The sequence below is a fragment of the Coregonus clupeaformis genome, chromosome 30 (genome assembly GCF_020615455.1).
Source record: "Coregonus clupeaformis isolate EN_2021a chromosome 30, ASM2061545v1, whole genome shotgun sequence".
Lineage (NCBI taxonomy): Eukaryota > Metazoa > Chordata > Actinopteri > Salmoniformes > Salmonidae > Coregonus > Coregonus clupeaformis.
The window spans coordinates 43,521,406-43,541,349 of record NC_059221.1 but is presented as its reverse complement, the minus strand read 5'-3'; the positions used below and the strand labels follow the sequence as shown (position 1 = coordinate 43,541,349).

At 45.7% G+C, this 19,944-nt stretch overlaps 1 protein-coding gene and 1 long non-coding RNA gene across 2 annotated transcripts in view; one reads left to right on the top strand and one right to left on the bottom strand.

Moving 5' to 3' along the window:
- The window catches only part of LOC121546644 (monocarboxylate transporter 1-like), a 105,777-nt gene that overhangs the window by 1,382 nt on the left and 84,451 nt on the right, over positions 1 to 19,944 (top strand). The window lies entirely within an intron of this gene.
- On the bottom strand, positions 1,586 to 12,341 carry LOC123482305. Its single transcript, XR_006657664.1, has 3 exons — positions 11,631 to 12,341; positions 2,976 to 3,108; positions 1,586 to 1,708 (listed from the first exon to the last, which is right to left on the bottom strand). It is a non-coding gene; the product is annotated as an uncharacterized LOC123482305 (long non-coding RNA).

Genomic DNA, 19,944 nt, shown 5'->3' with positions numbered 1-19,944 from the left:
CTCTCGTTGTATCTCTCTCTCTCGTTGTATCTCTCTCTCTCGTTGTATCTCTGTATCTCTCTGTATCTCTCTCTGTATCTCTCTCTCTCTCTGTATCTCTCTCTCTCTGTATCTCTCTCTCTCTGTATCTCTCTCTCTCTCTGTATCTCTCTCTGTATCTCTCTCTGTATGTATCTCTCTCTGTATCTCTCTCTCTCTATCTGTATCTCTCTCTCTAGTTAAATCTAGAATCGGCTTCCTATTTCGCAACAAAGCCTCCTTCACTCATGCTGCCAAACATGCCCTCGTAAAACTGACTATCCAACCGATCCTTGACTTCGGCGATGTCATTTACAAAATAGCCTCCAACACTCTACTCAGCAAATTGGATGTAGTCTATGTAGTCTATCACAGTGCCATCCGTTTTGTCACCAAAGCTTCCATATACTACCCATCACTGTGACCTGTTCGCTCTCGTTGGCTGGCCCTCACTACATATTTGTCGCCAAACCCACTGGCTCCAGGTCATCTATAAATCACTGCTAGGCAAATCCCCGCCTTATCTTAGCTCATTGGTCACCATAGCAACACCCACCCGTAGTCTGCGCTCCAGCAGGTATATCGACCCATGGGGCGGCGCACAATTGGCACAGTGTCGTCCAGGGTAGGGGAGGGAATGGCCGGCAGGGATGTAGCTCAGTTGGTAGAGCATGGAGTTTGCAACGCCAGGGTTGTGGGTTCGATTCCCACGGGGGGCCAGTATGAAAAAACAAAGACAAAAATTGTAGGCACTCAATAACTGTAAGTCGCTCTGGATAAGAGCGTCTGCTAAAATGACTAACGAATTGCAAAAATCTCTGAAGCTGGAGACTCTTATCTCCCTCACTAACTTTAAGCATCAGTTGTCAGAGCACCTTACCGATCACTGCACCTGTACACAGCCCATCTGAAATTAGCCCACCCAACTACCTCATCCCCATATTGTTATTTATTTTGCTCATTTGCACTCCAGTATCTCTATTTGCACATCATCTCTTGCACATCTATCATGCCAGTGTTAATACTAATTGTAATTATTTTGCACTATGGCCAATTTATTGCCTTACCTCCATAACTTGCTACATTTGAACACATTGTATATATATTTTCTGTTGTATTTTTGACTTTATGTTTTGTTTTACCCCATATGTAACTCTGTTGTTTTTATCGCACTGCTTTGCTTTATCTTGGCCAGGTCGCAGTGGTAAATGAGAACTTGTTCTCAACTGGCTTACCTGGTTAAATAAAGGTTAAATAAATACAATAAAATAAATAAATAAGGAAACCAGGTGAAGAAGCCGGATGTGGAGGTCCTGGGCTGGCGTGGTTACACACGGTCTGCAGTTGTGAGGCCGGTTGGATGTACTTCCATTCAATTCTCTGGCAACAGCTCTGGTGGACATTCCGGCAGTCAGCATGCCAGTTGCACGCTCCCTCAAAACATGAGACATCTGTGGCATTGTGTTGTGTGACAAACCTGCACAAGTGGCCTTTTATTGTCCCCAGCACAAGGTGCACCTGTGTATTTGTATTTATTTGTATTTGTATTTATTATAGATCCCCATTAGCTGCTGCCAAGGCAGCAGCTACTCTTCCTGGGGTCCAGCAAAAGTCCTGCTTCTCCAGGGTAATGCTCCAGAGGATACAGGCAGGCTGCTTCTCCTGGGTAATGCTTGGCTTGGGAGAGCCTCTGTTGGTGGATATAGAGAAATGTTTTACTGGTAGTGTTGGTGATGGTATATTACAGTAAATCATCTATATTACAGTAAATCATCTATATTACAGTAAATCATCTATATTACAGTAAATCATCTAGACTAGAGGCAGTTGGACTGTAGTTGGCTGAACATCATATTGTCCATGTAAAGTGGACATTATGAATGCTTATAACGCGAACCACCGCATTTAACCATGGCAAGGTGACTGGGAATATGGCAGAATACAAACAGTGTAGCTACTCACTCCGCAAGGCAATTAAACTGGCAAAACATCAGTATAGAGACAAAGTGGAGTCGCAATTCAACGGCTCAGACACGAGACGTATGTGGCAGGGTCTACAGACAATCACGGACTACAAAAGGAAAACCAGCCACGTTGCCGACACCGACGTCTCGCTTCCAGACAAGCTAAACACCTTCTTCACCCGCTTTGAGGATAACACAGTGCCACCGACTAGGCCCACTACCAAGGACTGTGGCCTCTCCTTCTCCGTGGCCAACGTGATTAAGACATTGAAGCATGTTAACCCCTGCAAGGCTGCCGGCCCAGACGGCATCCCTAGCCGCGTCCTCAGAGCATGTGCAGACCAGCTGGCTGGTGTGTTTATGGACATATTCAATCTCTCCCTTTCCCAGTCTGCTGTTCCCACATGCTTCAAGATGGCCACCATTGTTCCTGTACCCAAGAAAGCAAAGGTAACTGAACTAAATGACTATCGCTCCGTAGAACTCACCTCTGTCATCATGAAGTGCTTTGAGAGACTAGTCAAGGATCATATCACCTCTACCTTACCTGTCACCCTAGACCCACTTCAATTTGCTTACCGCCCCAATAGATCCACAGACGATGCAATCGCCATCACACTGCACACTGCCCTATCCCATCTGGACAAGAGGAATACCTATGTAAGAATGCTGTTCATTGACTATAGCTCAGCATTCAACACAATAGTACCCTCCAAGCTCATCATTAAGCTCGGGGCCCTGGGTCGGAAACCCCGCCCTGTGCAACTGGGTCCTGGACTTCCTGACTGGCGGCCCCCAGGTGGTGAAGGTAGGAAACAACATCTCCGCTTCGCTGATCCTCAACACTGGGGCCCCACAAGGGTGCATGCTCAGCCCCCTCCTGTACTCCCTGTTCACCCATGACTGGGTGGCCAGGCACGCCTCCAATTCAATCATCAAGTTTGCAGACGACACAACAGTAGTAGGCTTGATTACTATGCATTGGGGTCATACCGGGGTCATACCGGGCTGGTAGGATGGATGAAACATGGTCGCCTTCCGTCTGCCTGCACCAGTATGGATGAAACATGGTCGCCTTCCGTCTGCCTGCACCAGGATGGATGAAACATGGTCGCCTTCCGTCTGCCTGCACCAGGATGGATGAAACATGAACTACATTCAGTAAGATTTTAAATTGTTAGTAGATGTGTTCTAGAACTTGCTAAACTGTACAGTCGTGGTCAAAAGTTTTGAGAATGACACAAATATTAATTTTCACAGTCTGCTGCCTCAGTTTTTATTATGGCAATTTGCATATACTCCAGAATGTCATGAAGAGTGATCAGATTAATTGCAAAGTCCCTCTGCCATGAAAATGAACTTAATCCCCCAAAAACATTTCCACTGCATTTCAGCCCTGCCACAAAAGGACCAGCTGACATCATGTCAGTGATTCTCTCGTTAACACAGGTGAGAGTGTTGATGAGGGCAAGGCTGGAGATCACTCTGTCATGCTGATTGAGTTAGAATAACAGACTGGAAGCTTTAAAAGGAGGGTGGTGCTTGAAATCATTGTTCTTCCTCTGTTAACCATGGTTACCTGCAAGGAAACACGTGCCATCATCATTGCTTTGCACAGAAAGGGCTTCACAGGCAAGGATATTGCTGCTAGTAAGATTGCACCTAAATCAACCATTTATCGGATCATCAAGAACTTGAGGGGTTCAATTGTTGTGAAGAAGGCTTCAGGGCGCCCAATAAAGTCCAGCAAGCGCCAGGACCGTCTCCTAAAGTTGATTCAGCTGCGGGATCGGGGCACCACCAGTGCAGAGCTTGCTCAGGAATGGCAGCAGGCAGGTGTGAGTGCATCTGCACGCACAGTGAGGCAAAGACTTTTGGAGGATGGCCTGGTGTCAAGAAGTGCAGCGAGGAAGCCACTTCTCTCCAGGAAAAACATCAGGGACAGACTGATATTCTGCAAAAGGTACAGGGATTGGACTGCAGAGGACTGGGGTAAAGTCATTTTCTCTGATGAATCCCCTTTCCGATTGTTTGGGGCATCCGGAAAAAAGCTTGTTCAGAGAAGACAAGGTGAGCGCTACCATCAGTCCTGTGTCATGCCAACAGTAAAGCATCATGAGACCATTCATGTGTGGGGTTGCTTCTCAGCCAAGGGAGTAGGCTCACTCACAATTTTGCCTAAGAACACAGCCATGAATAAAGAATGGTACCAACACATCCTCCGAGAGCAACTTCTCCCAACCATCCAAGAACAGTTTGGTGACGACCAATGCCTTTTCCAGCATGATGGAGCACCTTGCCATAAGGCAAAAGGGATAATTAAGTGGCTCGGGGAACAAAACATCAACATTTTGGGTCCATGGCCAGGAAACTCCCCAGATCTTAATCCCATTGAGAACTTGTGGTCGATCCTCAAGAGGCGGGTGGACAAACAAAACCCCACAAATTCTGACAAACTCCAAGCATTGATTATGCAAGAATGGGCTGCCATCAGTCAGGATGTGGGCCAGAAGTTAATTGACAGCATGCCAGGGCGGATTACAGAGGTCTTGAAAAAGAAGAGTCAACACTGCAAATATGGACCAGGTAATAACATGGCTATATACAGCAGGGTACCAGGACCGAGTCAATGTGCAGGGATACGAGGTGATAACTTGGCTATATACAAGGGGTACCAGGACCGAGTCAATGTGCAGGGATACGATGTAATGGAGGTAGATATGTACATATAGGTAGGGATAAAGTGACTAGGCAACAGGATAGATAATTAACAGTAACAGCAGCGAATGTGATGAGTCAAAAGAGTTAGGTCAATGCAGATAGTCCGGGGAGCTATTTGGTTAACTATTTTAACTAATTATTTAGCAGTCTTATGACTTGGGGGTAGAAGCTGTTCAGGGTCCTTTTGGTTCCAGACTTGGTGCATTATGGATTTTTAGTAGTGAAAAAATATATTTTAAAGTACTGTGTATTATTATTATTATTATTATTGTTATTGTAACTGGTAGAGCCAAAATTATACCATTTTGGTCTATTAAATCCAATTGAAAATCCATTTGCATTTCAGCAGTGCGTTTAGCAAGCATATTTGAAATTATTTTGCAAACTGAAACAGACTGAACTTGAATATAATGTGGTGTCATTTCAGCAACATTTTGAATATGGCAGAGTGGCTATTGATTATTGGAACATTTAATTATTCTGGATGCAAATGAAAATGGTAATTGGGTAAGTTTTACAAACATGCAGTAGCCGACCTTCTATTTGTGCGTTTCGTGGCATCCCAGCACACGACTAGAATGCATATACCACCACACTTGCCATTTGAGTCGTGCATGGCTCAATGCGAAGGAATGAGATTACAAATGTTATTTAACCTTTATTTTAATTAGGCTAAGACTACATTAGAAAAAGTAACCCTCGATCCAGTTACTGTAACCTTTTAGTTGGATGACTTCATCTGCCCATTTATCGATATAAGTCGATGTTATAGCCGGCAACAGTTTTAAACTAGTAGTCCATTTGGTGGTTAGGGTTAGGGTTAGCTCCTAACCCTAGTAGTCCATTTGGTGGTTAGGGTTAGGGTTAGCTCCTAACCCTAGTAGTGCATTTGGTGGTTAGGGTTAGGGTTAGCTCCTAACCCTAGTAGTCCATTTGGTGGTTAGGGTTGGCTCCTAACCCTAGTAGTCCATTTGGTGGTTAGGGTTAGGGGTTAGCTCTAACCCTAGTAGTCCATTTGGTGGTTAGGGTTAGCTCCTAACCCTAGTAGTCCATTTGGTGGTTAGGGTTAGCTCCTAACCCTAGTAGTCCATTTGGTGGTTAGGGTTAGGGTTGGCTCCTAACCCTAGTAGTCCATTTGGTGGTTAGGGTTAGCTCCTAACCCTAGTAGTCCATTTGGTGGTTAGGGTTAGCTCCTAACCCTAGTAGTCCATTTGGTGGTTAGGGTTAGGGTTGGCTCCTAACCCTAGTAGTCCATTTGGTGGTTAGGGTTGGTAGCTCCTAACCCTAGTAGTCCATTTGGTGGTTAGGGTTAGCTCCTAACCCTAGTAGTCCATTTTGGTGGTTAGGTGGTTAGCTCCTAACCCTAGTAGTCCATTTGGTGGTTAGGGTTAGGGTTAGCTCCTAACCCTAGTAGTCCATTTGGTGGTTAGGGTTAGGGTTAGCTCCTAACCCTAGTAGTCCATTTGGTGGTTAGGGTTAGGGTTAGCTCCTAACCCTAGTAGTCCATTTGGTGGTTAGGGTTAGCTCCTAACCCTAGTAGTCCATTTGGTGGTTAGGGTTAGGGTTAGCTCCTAACCCTAGTAGTGCATTTGGTGGTTAGGGTTAGCTCCTAACCCTAGTAGTCCATTTGGTGGTTAGGGTTAGGGTTAGCTCCTAACCCTAGTAGTGCATTTGGTGGTTAGGGTTGGCTCTAACCCTAGTAGTCCATTTGGTGGTTAGGGTTAGGGTTGGCTCCTAACCCTAGTAGTCCATTTGGTGGTTAGGGTTAGGGTTAGCTCCTAACCCTAGTAGTGCATTTGGTGGTTAGGGTTAGGGTTAGCTCCTAACCCTAGTAGTCCATTTGGTGGTTAGGGTTAGCTCCTAACCCTAGTAGTCCATTTGGTGGTTAGGGTTAGCTCCTAACCCTAGTAGTCCATTTGGTGGTTAGGGTTAGGGTTAGCTCCTAACCCTAGTAGTCCATTTGGTGGTTAGGGTTAGGGTTAGCTCCTAACCCTAGTAGTGCATTTGGTGGTTAGGGTTAGGGTTAGCTCCTAACCCTAGTAGTCCATTTGGTGGTTAGGGTTAGCTCCTAACCCTAGTAGTCCATTTGGTGGTTAGGGTTAGGGTTAGCTCCTAACCCTAGTAGTCCATTTGGTGGTTAGGGTTAGCTCCTAACCCTAGTAGTCCATTTGGTGGTTAGGGTTAGCTCCTAACCCTAGTAGTCCATTTTGGTGGTTAGGGTTAGGGTTAGCTCCTAACCCTAGTAGTCCATTTGGTGGTTAGGGTTAGGGGTTGGCTCCTAACCCTAGTAGTCCATTTGGTGGTTAGGGTTAGGGGTTAGCTCCTAACCTAGTAGTCCATTTGGTGGTTAGGGTTAGGGTTAGCTCCTAACCCTAGTAGTGCATTTGGTGGTTAGGGTTAGCTCCTAACCCTAGTAGTCCATTTGGTGGTTAGGGTTAGCTCCTAACCCTAGTAGTCCATTTGGTGGTTAGGGTTGGCTCCTAACCCTAGTAGTCCATTTGGTGGTTAGGGTTAGCTCCTAACCCTAGTAGTCCATTTGGTGGTTAGGGTTGGCTCCTAACCCTAGTAGTCCATTTGGTGGTTAGGGTTAGCTCCTAACCCTAGTAGTCCATTTGGTGGTTAGGGTTAGGGTTAGCTCCTAACCCTAGTAGTCCATTTGGTGGTTAGGGTTAGGGTTAGCTCCTAACCCTAGTAGTCCATTTGGTGGTTAGGGTTAGCTCCTAACCCTAGTAGTCCATTTGGTGGTTAGGGTTAGCTCCTAACCCTAGTAGTCCATTTGGTGGTTAGGGTTAGCTCCTAACCCTAGTAGTCCATTTGGTGGTTAGGGTTAGCTCCTAACCCTAGTAGTCCATTTGGTGGTTAGGGTTAGCTCCTAACCCTAGTAGTCCATTTGGTGGTTAGGGTTGGCTCCTAACCCTAGTAGTCCATTTGGTGGTTAGGGTTAGGGTTAGCTCCTAACCCTAGTAGTCCATTTGGTGGTTAGGGTTAGGGTTAGCTCCTAACCCTAGTAGTCCATTTTGGTGGTTAGGGTTAGCTCCTAACCCTAGTAGTCCATTTTGGTGGTTAGGGTTAGCTCCTAACCCTAGTAGTCCATTTTGGTGGTTAGGGTTAGGGTTAGCTCCTAACCATAGTAGTCCATTTGGTGGTTAGGGTTAGGGTTGGCTCTAACCCTAGTAGTCCATTTGGTGGTTAGGGTTGTTGCTCCTAACCCTAGTAGTCCATTTGGTGGTTAGGGTTAGCTCCTAACCCTAGTAGTCCATTTGGTGGTTAGGGTTAGCTCCTAACCCTAGTAGTCCATTTGGTGGTTAGGGTTAGCTCCTAACCCTAGTAGTCCATTTGGTGGTTAGGGTTGGCTCCTAACCCTAGTAGTCCATTTGGTGGTTAGGGTTAGGGTTGGCTCCTAACCCTAGTAGTGCATTTGGTGGTTAGGGTTAGGGTTAGCTCCTAACCCTAGTAGTCCATTTGGTGGTTAGGGTTGGCTCCTAACCCTAGTAGTCCATTTGGTGGTTAGGGTTAGCTCCTAACCCTAGTAGTCCATTTGGTGGTTAGGGTTAGGGTTAGCTCCTAACCCTAGTAGTCCATTTGGTGGTTAGGGTTAGGGTTAGCTCCTAACCCTAGTAGTCCATTTGGTGGTTAGGGTTAGCTCCTAACCCTAGTAGTCCATTTTGGTGGTTAGGGTTAGCTCCTAACCCTAGTAGTCCATTTGGTGGTTAGGGTTAGCTCCTAACCCTAGTAGTCCATTTGGTGGTTAGGGTTAGGGTTAGCTCCTAACCCTAGTAGTCCATTTGGTGGTTAGGGTTAGCTCCTAACCCTAGTAGTCCATTTGGTGGTTAGGGTTAGGGTTAGCTCCTAACCCTAGTAGTCCATTTGGTGGTTAGGGTTAGGGTTAGCTCCTAACCCTAGTAGTCCATTTGGTGGTTAGGGTTAGCTCCTAACCCTAGTAGTCCATTTGGTGGTTAGGGTTAGCTCCTAACCCTAGTAGTCCATTTGGTGGTTAGGGTTAGCTCCTAACCCTAGTAGTCCATTTGGTGGTTAGGGTTAGGGTTAGCTCCTAACCCTAGTAGTCCATTTGGTGGTTAGGGTTAGGGTTAGCTCCTAACCCTAGTAGTCCATTTGGTGGTTAGGGTTAGGGTTAGCTCCTAACCCTAGTAGTCCATTTGGTGGTTAGGGTTAGGGTTAGCTCCTAACCCTAGTAGTCCATTTGGTGGTTAGGGTTAGCTCCTAACCCTAGTAGTCCATTTGGTGGTTAGGGTTAGGGTTAGCTCCTAACCCTAGTAGTGCATTTGGTGGTTAGGGTTAGGGTTAGCTCCTAACCCTAGTAGTGCATTTGGTGGTTAGGGTTAGGGTTAGCTCCTAACCCTAGTAGTCCATTTGGTGGTTAGGGTTAGGGTTAGCTCCTAACCCTAGTAGTCCATTTGGTGGTTAGGGTTAGGGTTAGCTCCTAACCCTAGTAGTCCATTTGGTGGTTAGGGTTAGGGTTAGCTCCTAACCCTAGTAGTCCATTTTGGTGGTTAGGGTTAGGGTTAGCTCCTAACCCTAGTAGTCCATTTGGTGGTTAGGGTTAGGGTTAGCTCCTAACCCTAGTAGTCCATTTGGTGGTTAGGGTTAGGGTTAGGGTTAGCTCCTAACCCTAGTAGTCCATTTGGTGGTTAGGGTTAGGGTTAGCTCCTAACCCTAGTAGTGCATTTGGTGGTTAGGGTTAGCTCCTAACCCTAGTAGTCCATTTGGTGGTTAGGGTTAGGGTTAGCTCCCTAACCCTAGTAGTCCATTTGGTGGTTAGGGTTTGGCTCCTAACCCTAGTAGTCCATTTGGTGGTTAGGGTTGGCTCCTAACCCTAGTAGTCCATTTGGTGGTTAGGGTTGGCTCCTAACCCTAGTAGTCCATTTGGTGGTTAGGGTTAGCTCCTAACCCTAGTAGTCCATTTGGTGGTTAGGGTTAGCTCCTAACCCTAGTAGTCCATTTGGTGGTTAGGGTTAGGGTTAGCTCCTAACCCTAGTAGTCCATTTGGTGGTTAGGGTTAGCTCCTAACCCTAGTAGTCCATTTGGTGGTTAGGGTTAGCTCCTAACCCTAGTAGTCCATTTGGTGGTTAGGGTTAGCTCCTAACCCTAGTAGTCCATTTGGTGGTTAGGGTTGGCTCCTAACCCTAGTAGTCCATTTGGTGGTTAGGGTTAGCTCCTAACCCTAGTAGTCCATTTGGTGGTTAGGGTTAGCTCCTAACCCTAGTAGTCCATTTGGTGGTTAGGGTTAGCTCCTAACCCTAGTAGTCCATTTGGTGGTTAGGGTTAGCTCCTAACCCTAGTAGTCCATTTGGTGGTTAGGGTTAGCTCCTAACCCTAGTAGTCCATTTGGTGGTTAGGGTTAGGGTTAGCTCCTAACCCTAGTAGTCCATTTGGTGGTTAGGGTTAGGGTTAGCTCCTAACCCTAGTAGTCCATTTGGTGGTTAGGGTTAGGGTTAGCTCCTAACCCTAGTAGTCCATTTGGTGGTTAGGGTTAGGGTTAGCTCCTAACCCTAGTAGTCCATTTGGTGGTTAGGGTTAGCTCCTAACCCTAGTAGTCCATTTGGTGGTTAGGGTTAGGGTTAGCTCCTAACCCTAGTAGTCCATTTGGTGGTTAGGGTTAGCTCCTAACCCTAGTAGTCCATTTGGTGGTTAGGGTTAGCTCCTAACCCTAGTAGTCCATTTGGTGGTTAGGGTTAGCTCCTAACCCTAGTAGTCCATTTGGTGGTTAGGGTTAGCTCCTAACCCTAGTAGTCCATTTGGTGGTTAGGGTTAGCTCCTAACCCTAGTAGTCCATTTGGTGGTTAGGGTTAGCTCCTAACCCTAGTAGTCCATTTGGTGGTTAGGGTTAGCTCCTAACCCTAGTAGTCCATTTGGTGGTTAGGGTTAGCTCCTAACCCTAGTAGTCCATTTGGTGGTTAGGGTTAGGGTTAGCTCCTAACCCTAGTAGTCCATTTGGTGGTTAGGGTTAGCTCCTAACCCTAGTAGTCCATTTGGTGGTTAGAGTTAGCTCCTAACCCTAGTAGTCCATTTGGTGGTTAGGGTTAGGGTTAGCTCTTAACCCTAGTAGTCCATTTGGTGGTTAGGGTTAGCTCCTAACCCTAGTAGTCCATTTGGTGGTTAGGGTTAGGGTTAGCTCCTAACCCTAGTAGTCCATTTGGTGGTTAGGGTTAGCTCCTAACCCTAGTAGTCCATTTGGTGTTTTGACTAGCGTCTTCTGGGATTCCCCCCTAGGACCTCCCCCCTCAGCCTCGCTGTCGTTTCAAAATGGCACCTGCGTGACTAAAGTGTATTGACCATCAAACGTTGCTAACGCTAGCTAGCCACTTAATATAATAGTTTTTCTCAATGTTCGCTAGCTAAGTTAGCCATGTTATGAATACAACTCCCATTAGTGATGAGATTCGGCTCATTTTACTGACTCATTCAGTCAAAATAAAAAATCTTTAGACTATTTTTAGTTAATTTGAGTCAGTAATGCCCAGAACACCCAGGACCTCCTACCTGCGAACGATGAACTGAAAACTTGAAATAGTCATGATTCTGCAAGCCTCTCGTTCACATGTCGTAAACCATAAAGGGATTATTGGAGCTGTCATTTGTGACTGAGACTTGTAAAAAGTGTGCTTTAAACAATGTGTTTGTTGATTGCTATGCATACAAATACAATTATTTCTTGGTACATTTGAAACAAGGTCTAGTTGTGGCCTCAATCGGACTAGTTTGTGAATGACTCTTGGCGGAATGCATAGCTTGACTGCTGTGAGGGTGGTAAACACATTATCGTTTGCGAACTGCAGCACCCCAAAATATTAATTTTCGAGTTTGTTGAGCAGAGGCTGTGTATGTTTTGGTTCTACAAAGCTGTGTCCATCATAACATTCAATAACATTCTTGCAGCATGCGATCAATTATCAGTTCTAAACATACCTTTTTCATGTGCTGACTGCAGCATGATCTATTTTGTCTGTGATTATTTATGACACAGTTGTTGGTTGGAGTACGTCACCGGAGTCACCAGAGGAGCGCGTATTAATCCTGCTGTACAATTCATTGCGGCCAACAGGTCAAACGAATGACGAAAATTTACGAGTCACTAAGAAAAACGAATCATGACTCTCAAGTCAGTAAAATTAGTTGTTCAAAAATAACAGATTGTTATTTCTCCACTAGTTAGAATGGGGAAATGGGTTTCCCTGGAAACGATTGTCAGAGGTTGCAACCGTAACCAAGGGGGGCGGGGCATAGCAATAGGACTGCAGTGAGGGGTTCTGAAAGTGGATTCTCAATACTCAAATCCCTTGATGATATAAAATATTAGCGTTATTACTGTGAAACGTAGATGTTCTATTTTCTACCGAGATTGTTGATGTAGTGCCCATCGGTTTCAACATCTGTGTTGAGAAATCGTGTTTTTACCATCAGTTCCTTGTTTCAGAGAGTCCCAAAACCTACACTAACCATGAGCCTCGCGGTCTGTATCGTCCAATCACAGAGCAGATACAAGTCACGTGATCTGTTAGTGAACACATGGGTCGCGTTCCAGTGCTTAAATCTTTTGACGCCTGACAGATCTTGCATCGTCTGGATAGTTATTTTACCTGTCAGCTAATCACATCATATGTTATAGCAATCTGTCAGTTAATGGCACAGTAGATGCCGTGGCGTCTAATCACTGGAATTTGACGATACAGACTGCAATGCTGTTTGCCTTGAGATGGTTTGGGATGAGTTGGACCGCAGAGTGAAGGAAAAGCAGCCAACAAGTGCTCAGCATTATGTGGGAACTCCTTCAAGACTGTTGGAAAAGCATTCCAGGTGAAGCTGGTTGAGAGAATGTCAAGAGTGTGCAAAGCTGTCATCAAGGCAAAGGCTGACTACTTTGAAGAATCTCAAATATAAGATACAGTGGGGGAAAAAAGTATTTAGTCAGCCACCAATTGTGCAAGTTCTCCCACTTAAAAAGATGAGAGGCCTGTAATTTTCATCATAGGTACACATCAACTATGACAGACAAATTGAGAAAACAAATCCAGAAAATCACATTGTAGGATTTTTTATGAATTTATTTGCAAATTATGGTGGAAAATAAGTATTTGGTCACCTACAAACAAGCAAGATTTCTGGCTCTCACAGACCTGTAACTTCTTCTTTAAGAGGCTCCTCTGTCCTCCACTCGTTACCTGTATTAATGGCACCTGTTTGAACTTGTTATCAGTATAAAAGACACCTGTCCACAACCTCAAACAGTCACACTCCAAACTCCACTATGGCCAAGACCAAAGAGCTGTCAAAGGACACCAGAAACTAAATTGTAGACCTGCACCAGGCTGGGAAGACTGAATCTGCAATAGGTAAGAAGCTTGGTTTGAAGAAATCAACTGTGGGAGCAATTATTAGGAAATGGAAGACATACAAGACCACTGATAATCTCCCTCGATCTGGGGCTCCACGCAAGATCTCACCCCGTGGGGTCAAAATGATCACAAGAACGGTGAGCAAAAATCCCAGAACCACACGGGGGGACCTAGTGAATGACCTGCAGAGAGCTGGGACCAAAGTAACAAAACCTACCATCAGTAACACACTACGCCGCCAGGGACTCAAATCCTGCAGTGCCAGACGTGTCCCCATGCTTAAGCCAGTACATGTCCAGGCCCGTCTGAAGTTTGCTAGAGTGCATTTGGATGATCCAGAAGAGGATTGGGAGAATGTCATATGGTCAGATGAAACCAAAATAGAACTTTTTGGTAAAAACTCAACTCGTCGTGTTTGGAGGACAAAGAATGCTGAGTTGCATCCAAAGAACACCATACCTACTGTGAAGCATGGGGGTGGAAACATCATGCTTTGGGGCTGTTTTTCTGCAAAGGGACCAGGACGACTAATCCGTGTAAAGGAAAGAATGAATGGGGCCATGTATCGTGAGAATTTGAGTGAAAACTTCCTTCCATCAGCAAGGGCATTGAAGATGAAACGTGGCTGGGTCTTTCAGCATGACAATGATCCCAAACACACCGCCCGGGCAATGAAGGAGTGGCTTCGTAAGAAGCATTTCAAGGTCCTGGAGTGGCCTAGCCAGTCTCCAAATCTTTGGAGGGAGTTGAAAGTCCGTGTTGCCCAGCGACAGCCCCAAAACATCACTGCTCTAGAGGAGATCTGCATGGAGGAATGGGCCAAAATACCAGCAACAGTGTGTGAAAACCTTGTGAAGACTTACAGAAAATGTTTGACCTGTGTCATTGCCAACAAAGGGTATATAACAAAGTATTGAGAAACTTTTGTTATTGACCAAATACTTATTTTCCACCATAATTAGCTAATAAATTCATTAAAAATCCTACAATGTGATTTTCAGGATTAAAATCATTTTGTCTGTCATAGTTGACGTGTACCTATGATGAAAATTACAGGCCTCTCTCATCTTTTTAAGTGGGAGAACTTGCACAATTGGTGGCTGACTAAATACTTTTTTTCCCCACTGTATATTTTGATTTGTTGAACACTTTTTTTTTTTGGTTACTACAAGATTCCATATGTGTTATTTCATAGTTTTGATGTCTTCACTATTATTCTACAATGTAGAAAATAGTACAAATAAAGAAGTATGTGTTTCCAAACCTTTGACTGGTACTGTCCATATTACCTCGACTAACCTGCACCCCCACACATTAACTCGGTACCGGTACCCCCTGTATATAGCCTGTATATAGCCTCTGTACCGGTACCCCCTGTATATAGCCTGTATATAGCCTCGGTACCGGTACCCCCTGTATATAGCCTGTATATAGCCTCTGTACCGGTACCCCCTGTATATAGCCTCGGTACCGGTACCCCCTGTATATAGCCTCGGTACCGGTACCCCCTGTATATAGCCTGTATATAGCCTCGGTACCGGTACCCCCTGTATATAGCCTGTATATAGCCTCATTATTGTTATTTTATTGTTACTTTTTTTTTACTTTAGTCTTTATTTTTCTTCACTGAATGGTTGGTTCAGGGCTTGTAAGGAAGCATTTCACGGTGAGGCCTACACCTGTTGTAATTGGCGCATGTGACAAATAAAATACAATGTGATTTGATTTCAAGTATTTTTAGACATCCTAATTGGTATGTCGAATGTTATGTTCCTTTTGATGGCGTAGAAGGCCCTTGTTGCCTTGTCCATTTCGTTGTGTTAGGCTTTAAAACAACATCCACAATGACCGTGTTTTCCACTGTTTCAACCTGGAACCCAGTGTTTTCCACTGTTTCAACCTGGAACCCAGTGTTTTCCACTGTTTCAACCTGGAACCCAGTGTTTTCCACTGTTTCAACCTGGAACCCAGTGTTTTCCACTGTTTCAACCTGGAACCCAGTGTTTTCCACTGTTTCAACCTGGAACCCAGTGTTTTCCACTGTTTCAACCTGGAACCCAGTGTTTTCCACTGTTTCAACCTGTTGTTGAACTTCAAATTGATCGATCACAGTGAGGTGAGTTTTTAAAGTAAGAAAGGCAGAAAGGGTTACTGATAGGCCTACTGTAGGTCTGTTCTATAGGCCTACTGTAGGTCTGTTCTATAGGCCTACTGCAGGTCTGGCCTACTGTAGGTCTGTTCTATAGGCCTACTGCAGGTCTGTTCTATAGGCCTACTGCAGGTCTGTTCTATAGGCCTACTGCAGGTCTGTTCTATAGGCCTACTGCAGGTCTGGCCTACTGCAGGTCTGTTCTATAGGCCTACTGCAGGTCTGGCCTACAGCAGGTCTGTTCTATAGGCCTACTGTAGGGTTAGGGCTAACAGCAGATAGGCCTACTGTAGGGTTGGGGTTAGGGTTAGAAAGGGTTAGGGTTAGGGCTGACTGCAGAAAGGCCTACTGTAGGGTTGGGGTTAGGGTTAGAAAGGGTTAGGGTTAGGGCTGACTGCAGAAAGGCCTACTGTAGGGTTGGGGTTAGGGTTAGAAAGGGTTAGGGTTAGGGCTGACTGCAGAAAGGCCTACTGTAGGGTTGGGGTTAGGGTTAGAAAGGGTTAGGGTTAGGGCTGACTGCAGAAAGGCCTACTGTAGGGTTGGGGTTAGGGTTAGAAAGGGTTAGGGTTAGGGCTGACTGCAGAAAGGCCTACTGTAGGGTTGGGGTTAGGGTTAGAAAGGGTTAGGGTTAGGGCTGACTGCAGAAAGGCCGACTGTAGGGTTGCTAACAGCAGATAGGCCTACTGTAGGGTTAGGGTTAGGGTTAGAAAGGGTTAGGGTTAGGGCTAACAGCAGATAGGCCTACTGTAGGGTTGGGGTTAGGGTTAGAAAGGGTTAGGGTTAGGGTTAGGGCTGACTGCAGAAAGGCCTACTGTAGGGTTGCTAACAGCAGGTAGGCCTACTGTAGGGTTGGGGTTAGGGTTAGAAAGGGTTAGGGTTAGGGCTGACTGCAGAAAGGCCTACTGTTGGGGTTAGGGTTAGAAAGGGTTAGGGTTAGGGCTGACTGCAGAAAGGCCGACTGTAGGGTTGGGGTTAGGGTTAGAAAGGGTTAGGGTTAGGGCTGACTGCAGAAAGGCCTACTGTTGGGGTTAGGGTTAGAAAGGGTTAGGGTTAGGGCTGACTGCAGAAAGGCCGACTGTAGGGTTGCTAACAGCAGATAGGCCTACTGTAGGGTTGCTAACAGCAGATAGGCCTACTGTAGGGTTAGGGTTAGGGTTAGAAAGGGTTAGGGTTAGGGTTAGGGCTGACTGCAGAAAGGCCTACTGTAGGGTTGCTAACAGCAGGTAGGCCTACTGTAGGGTTGCTAACAACAGGTCTGTTCCTCTTCTAAATTCCCCTATAGTATTCCTCTTCTAAATTCCCCTATAGTATTCCTCTTCTAAATTCCCCTATAGTATTCCTCTTCTAAATTCCCCTATAGTATTCCTCTTCTAAATTCCCCTATAGTATTCCTCTTCTAAATTCCCCTATAGTATTCCTCTTCTAAATTCCCCTATAGTATTCCTCTTCTAAATTCCATTATAGTATTCCTCTTCTAAATTCCCCTATAGTATTCCTCTTCTAAATTCCCTATAGTATTCCTCTTCTAAATTCCCCTATAGTATTCCTCTTCTAAATTCCCCTATAGTATTCCTCTTCTAAATTCCCCTATAGTATTCCTGTTCTAAATTCCATTATAGTATTCCTCTTCTAAATTCCCCTATAGTATTCCTCTTCTAAATTCCCCTATAGTATTCCTCTTCTAAATTCCCCTATAGTATTCCTCTTCTAAATTCCCCTATAGTATTCCTCTTCTAAATTCCCCTATAGTATTCCTCTTCTAAATTCCCCTATAGTATTCCTCTTCTAAATTCCCCTATAGTATTCCTCTTCTAAATTCCCCTATAGTAACAGTGTAGTGTTTGTAGGGTTGCTGACAGCAGGTCTGTTACTCATCAACCGTTATTACACTAGTCATGAGGAAGTGATACCTTCTCTCCCAGTAAATATCTAGCTAGCTTTATACTGGAGTACTGGAGGCGCAGGGTTAGCTTATACTGTAGTACTGGAGGAGAAGGGTTGGCTTATACTGTAGTACTGGAGGAGCAGGGTTGGCTTTATACTGTAGTACTGGAGGAGAAGGGTTGGCTTATACTGTAGTACTGGAGGAGCAGGGTTAGCTTATACTGTAGTACTGGAGGAGAAGGGTTGGCTTATACTGGAGGAGCAGGGTTGGCTATATAATGGAGTACTGGAGGCGCAGGGTTGGCTTATACTGTAGTACTGGAGGAGAAGGGTTGGCTTATACTGTAGTACTGGAGGAGCAGGGTTGGCTTTATACTGTAGTACTGGAGGAGAAGGGTTGGCTTATACTGTAGTACTGGAGGAGCAGGGTTAGCTTATACTGTAGTACTGGAGGAGAAGGGTTGGCTTATACTGGAGGAGCAGGGTTGGCTATATAATGGAGTACTGGAGGCGCAGGGTTGGCTTATACTGTAGTACTGGAGGAGAAGGGTTGGCTTATACTGTAGTACTGGAGGAGCAGGGCTAGCTTATACTGTAGTACTGGAGAGCAGGGTTGGCTATATAATGGAGTACTGGAGGCGCAGGGTTGGCTTATACTGTAGTACTGGAGGAGCAGGGTTGGCTTATACTGGAGTACTGGAGAGCAGGGTTGGCTTATACTGGAGTACTGGAGAGCAGGGTTGGCTATATAATGGAGTACTGGAGGAGCAGGGTTAGCTTATACTGTAGTACTGGAGGAGAAGGGTTGGCTTATACTGGAGGCGCAGGGTTGGCTTTATACTGTAGTACTGGAGGCGCAGGGTTGGCTTTATACTGTAGTACTGGAGGAGCAGGGTTGGCTTATACTGGAGTACTGGAGAGCAGGGTTGGCTTATACTGTAGTACTGAAGGCGCAGGGTTGGCTTATACTGTAGTACTGGAGGAGCAGGGTTAGCTTATACTGTAGTACTGAAGGCGCAGGGTTGGCTTATACTGTAGTACTGGAGGAGCAGGGTTAGCTTATACTGGAGGAGCAGGGTTGGCTATATAATGGAGTACTGGAGGCGCAGGGTTGGCTTTATACTGGAGTACTGGAGGCGCAGGGTTGGCTTATACTGTAGTACTGGAGGAGCAGGGTTGGCTTATACTGTAGTACTGGAGGAGCAGGGTTGGCTTTATACTGGACTACTGGAGGAGCAGGGTTAGCTTATACTGGACTACTGGAGGAGCAGGGTTAGCTTATACTGTAGTACTGGAGGAGCAGGGTTGGCTTTATACTGTAGTACTGGAGGAGCAGGGTTGGCTTATACTGCAGTACTGGAGGAGAAGGGTTGGCTTATACTGGAGTACTGGAGGAGCAGGGTTGGCTTATACTGGAGTACTGGAGGAGCAGGGTTGGCTTATACTGCAGTACTGGAGGAGCAGGGTTGGCTTATACTGGAGGAGCGGGGTTGGCTTATACTGGAGTACTGGAGGAGAAGGGATGGCTTTATACTGTAGTACTGGAGGAGCAGGGTTGGCTTATACTGGAGTACTGGAGGAGAAGGGTTGGCTTATACTGTAGTACTGGAGGAGCAGGGTTAGCTTATACTGTAGTACTGGAGGAGCAGGGTTGGGAAACACTGATCTAGCTTTATACTGTAGTACTGGAGGAGCAGGGTTGGCTTTATACTGTAGTACTGGAGGAGCAGGGTTGGCTTTATACTGTAGTACTGGAGTAGCAGGGTTGGCTTTATACTGTAGTACTGGAGGAGCAGGGTTAGCTTATACTGTAGTACTGGAGGAGCAGGGTTAGCTTATACTGTAGTACTGGAGGAGCAGGGTTGGCTTATACTGTAGTACTGGAGGAGCAGGGTTGGCTTATACTGTAGTACTGGAGGAGCAGGGTTGGCTTATACTGGAGTACTGGAGGAGAAGGGTTGGCTTATACTGGAGTACTGGAGGAGAAGGGTTGGCTTATACTGTAGTACTGGAGGAGCAGGGTTAGCTTATACTGTTGTACTGGAGGAGCAGGGTTGGCTTTATACTGTAGTACTGGAGGAGCAGGGTTGGCTTTATACTGTAGTACTGGAGGAGCAGGGTTGGCTTTATACTGTAGTACTGGAGGAGCAGGGTTGGCTTTATACTGTAGTACTGGAGGAGCAGGGTTAGCTTATACTGTAGTACTGGAGGAGCAGGGTTAGCTTATACTGTAGTACTGGAGGAGCAGGGTTGGCTTTATACTGTAGTACTGGAGGAGCAGGGTTGGCTTTATACTGTAGTACTGGAGGAGCAGGGTTGGCTTTATACTGTAGTACTGGAGGAGCAGGGTTGGCTTTATACTGTAGTACTGGAGGAGCAGGGTTGGCTTTATACTGTAGTACTGGAGGAGCAGGGTTGGCTTTATACTGTAGTACTGGAGGAGCAGGGTTGGCTTTATACTGGAGTACTGGAGGAGCAGGGTTGGCTTTATACTGTAGTACTGGAGGAGCAGGGTTGGCTTATACTGGAGTACTGGAGGAGAAGGGTTGGCTTATACTGGAGTACTGGAGGAGCAGGGTTGGCTTATACTGTAGTACTGGAGGAGCAGGGTTAGCTTATACTGTTGTACTGGAGGAGCAGGGTTGGCTTTATACTGTAGTACTGGAGGAGCAGGGTTGGCTTTATACTGTAGTACTGGAGGAGCAGGGTTGGCTTTATACTGTAGTACTGGAGGAGCAGGGTTGGCTTTATACTGTAGTACTGGAGGAGCAGGGTTAGCTTATACTGTAGTACTGGAGGAGCAGGGTTAGCTTATACTGTAGTACTGGAGGAGCAGGGTTGGCTTTATACTGTA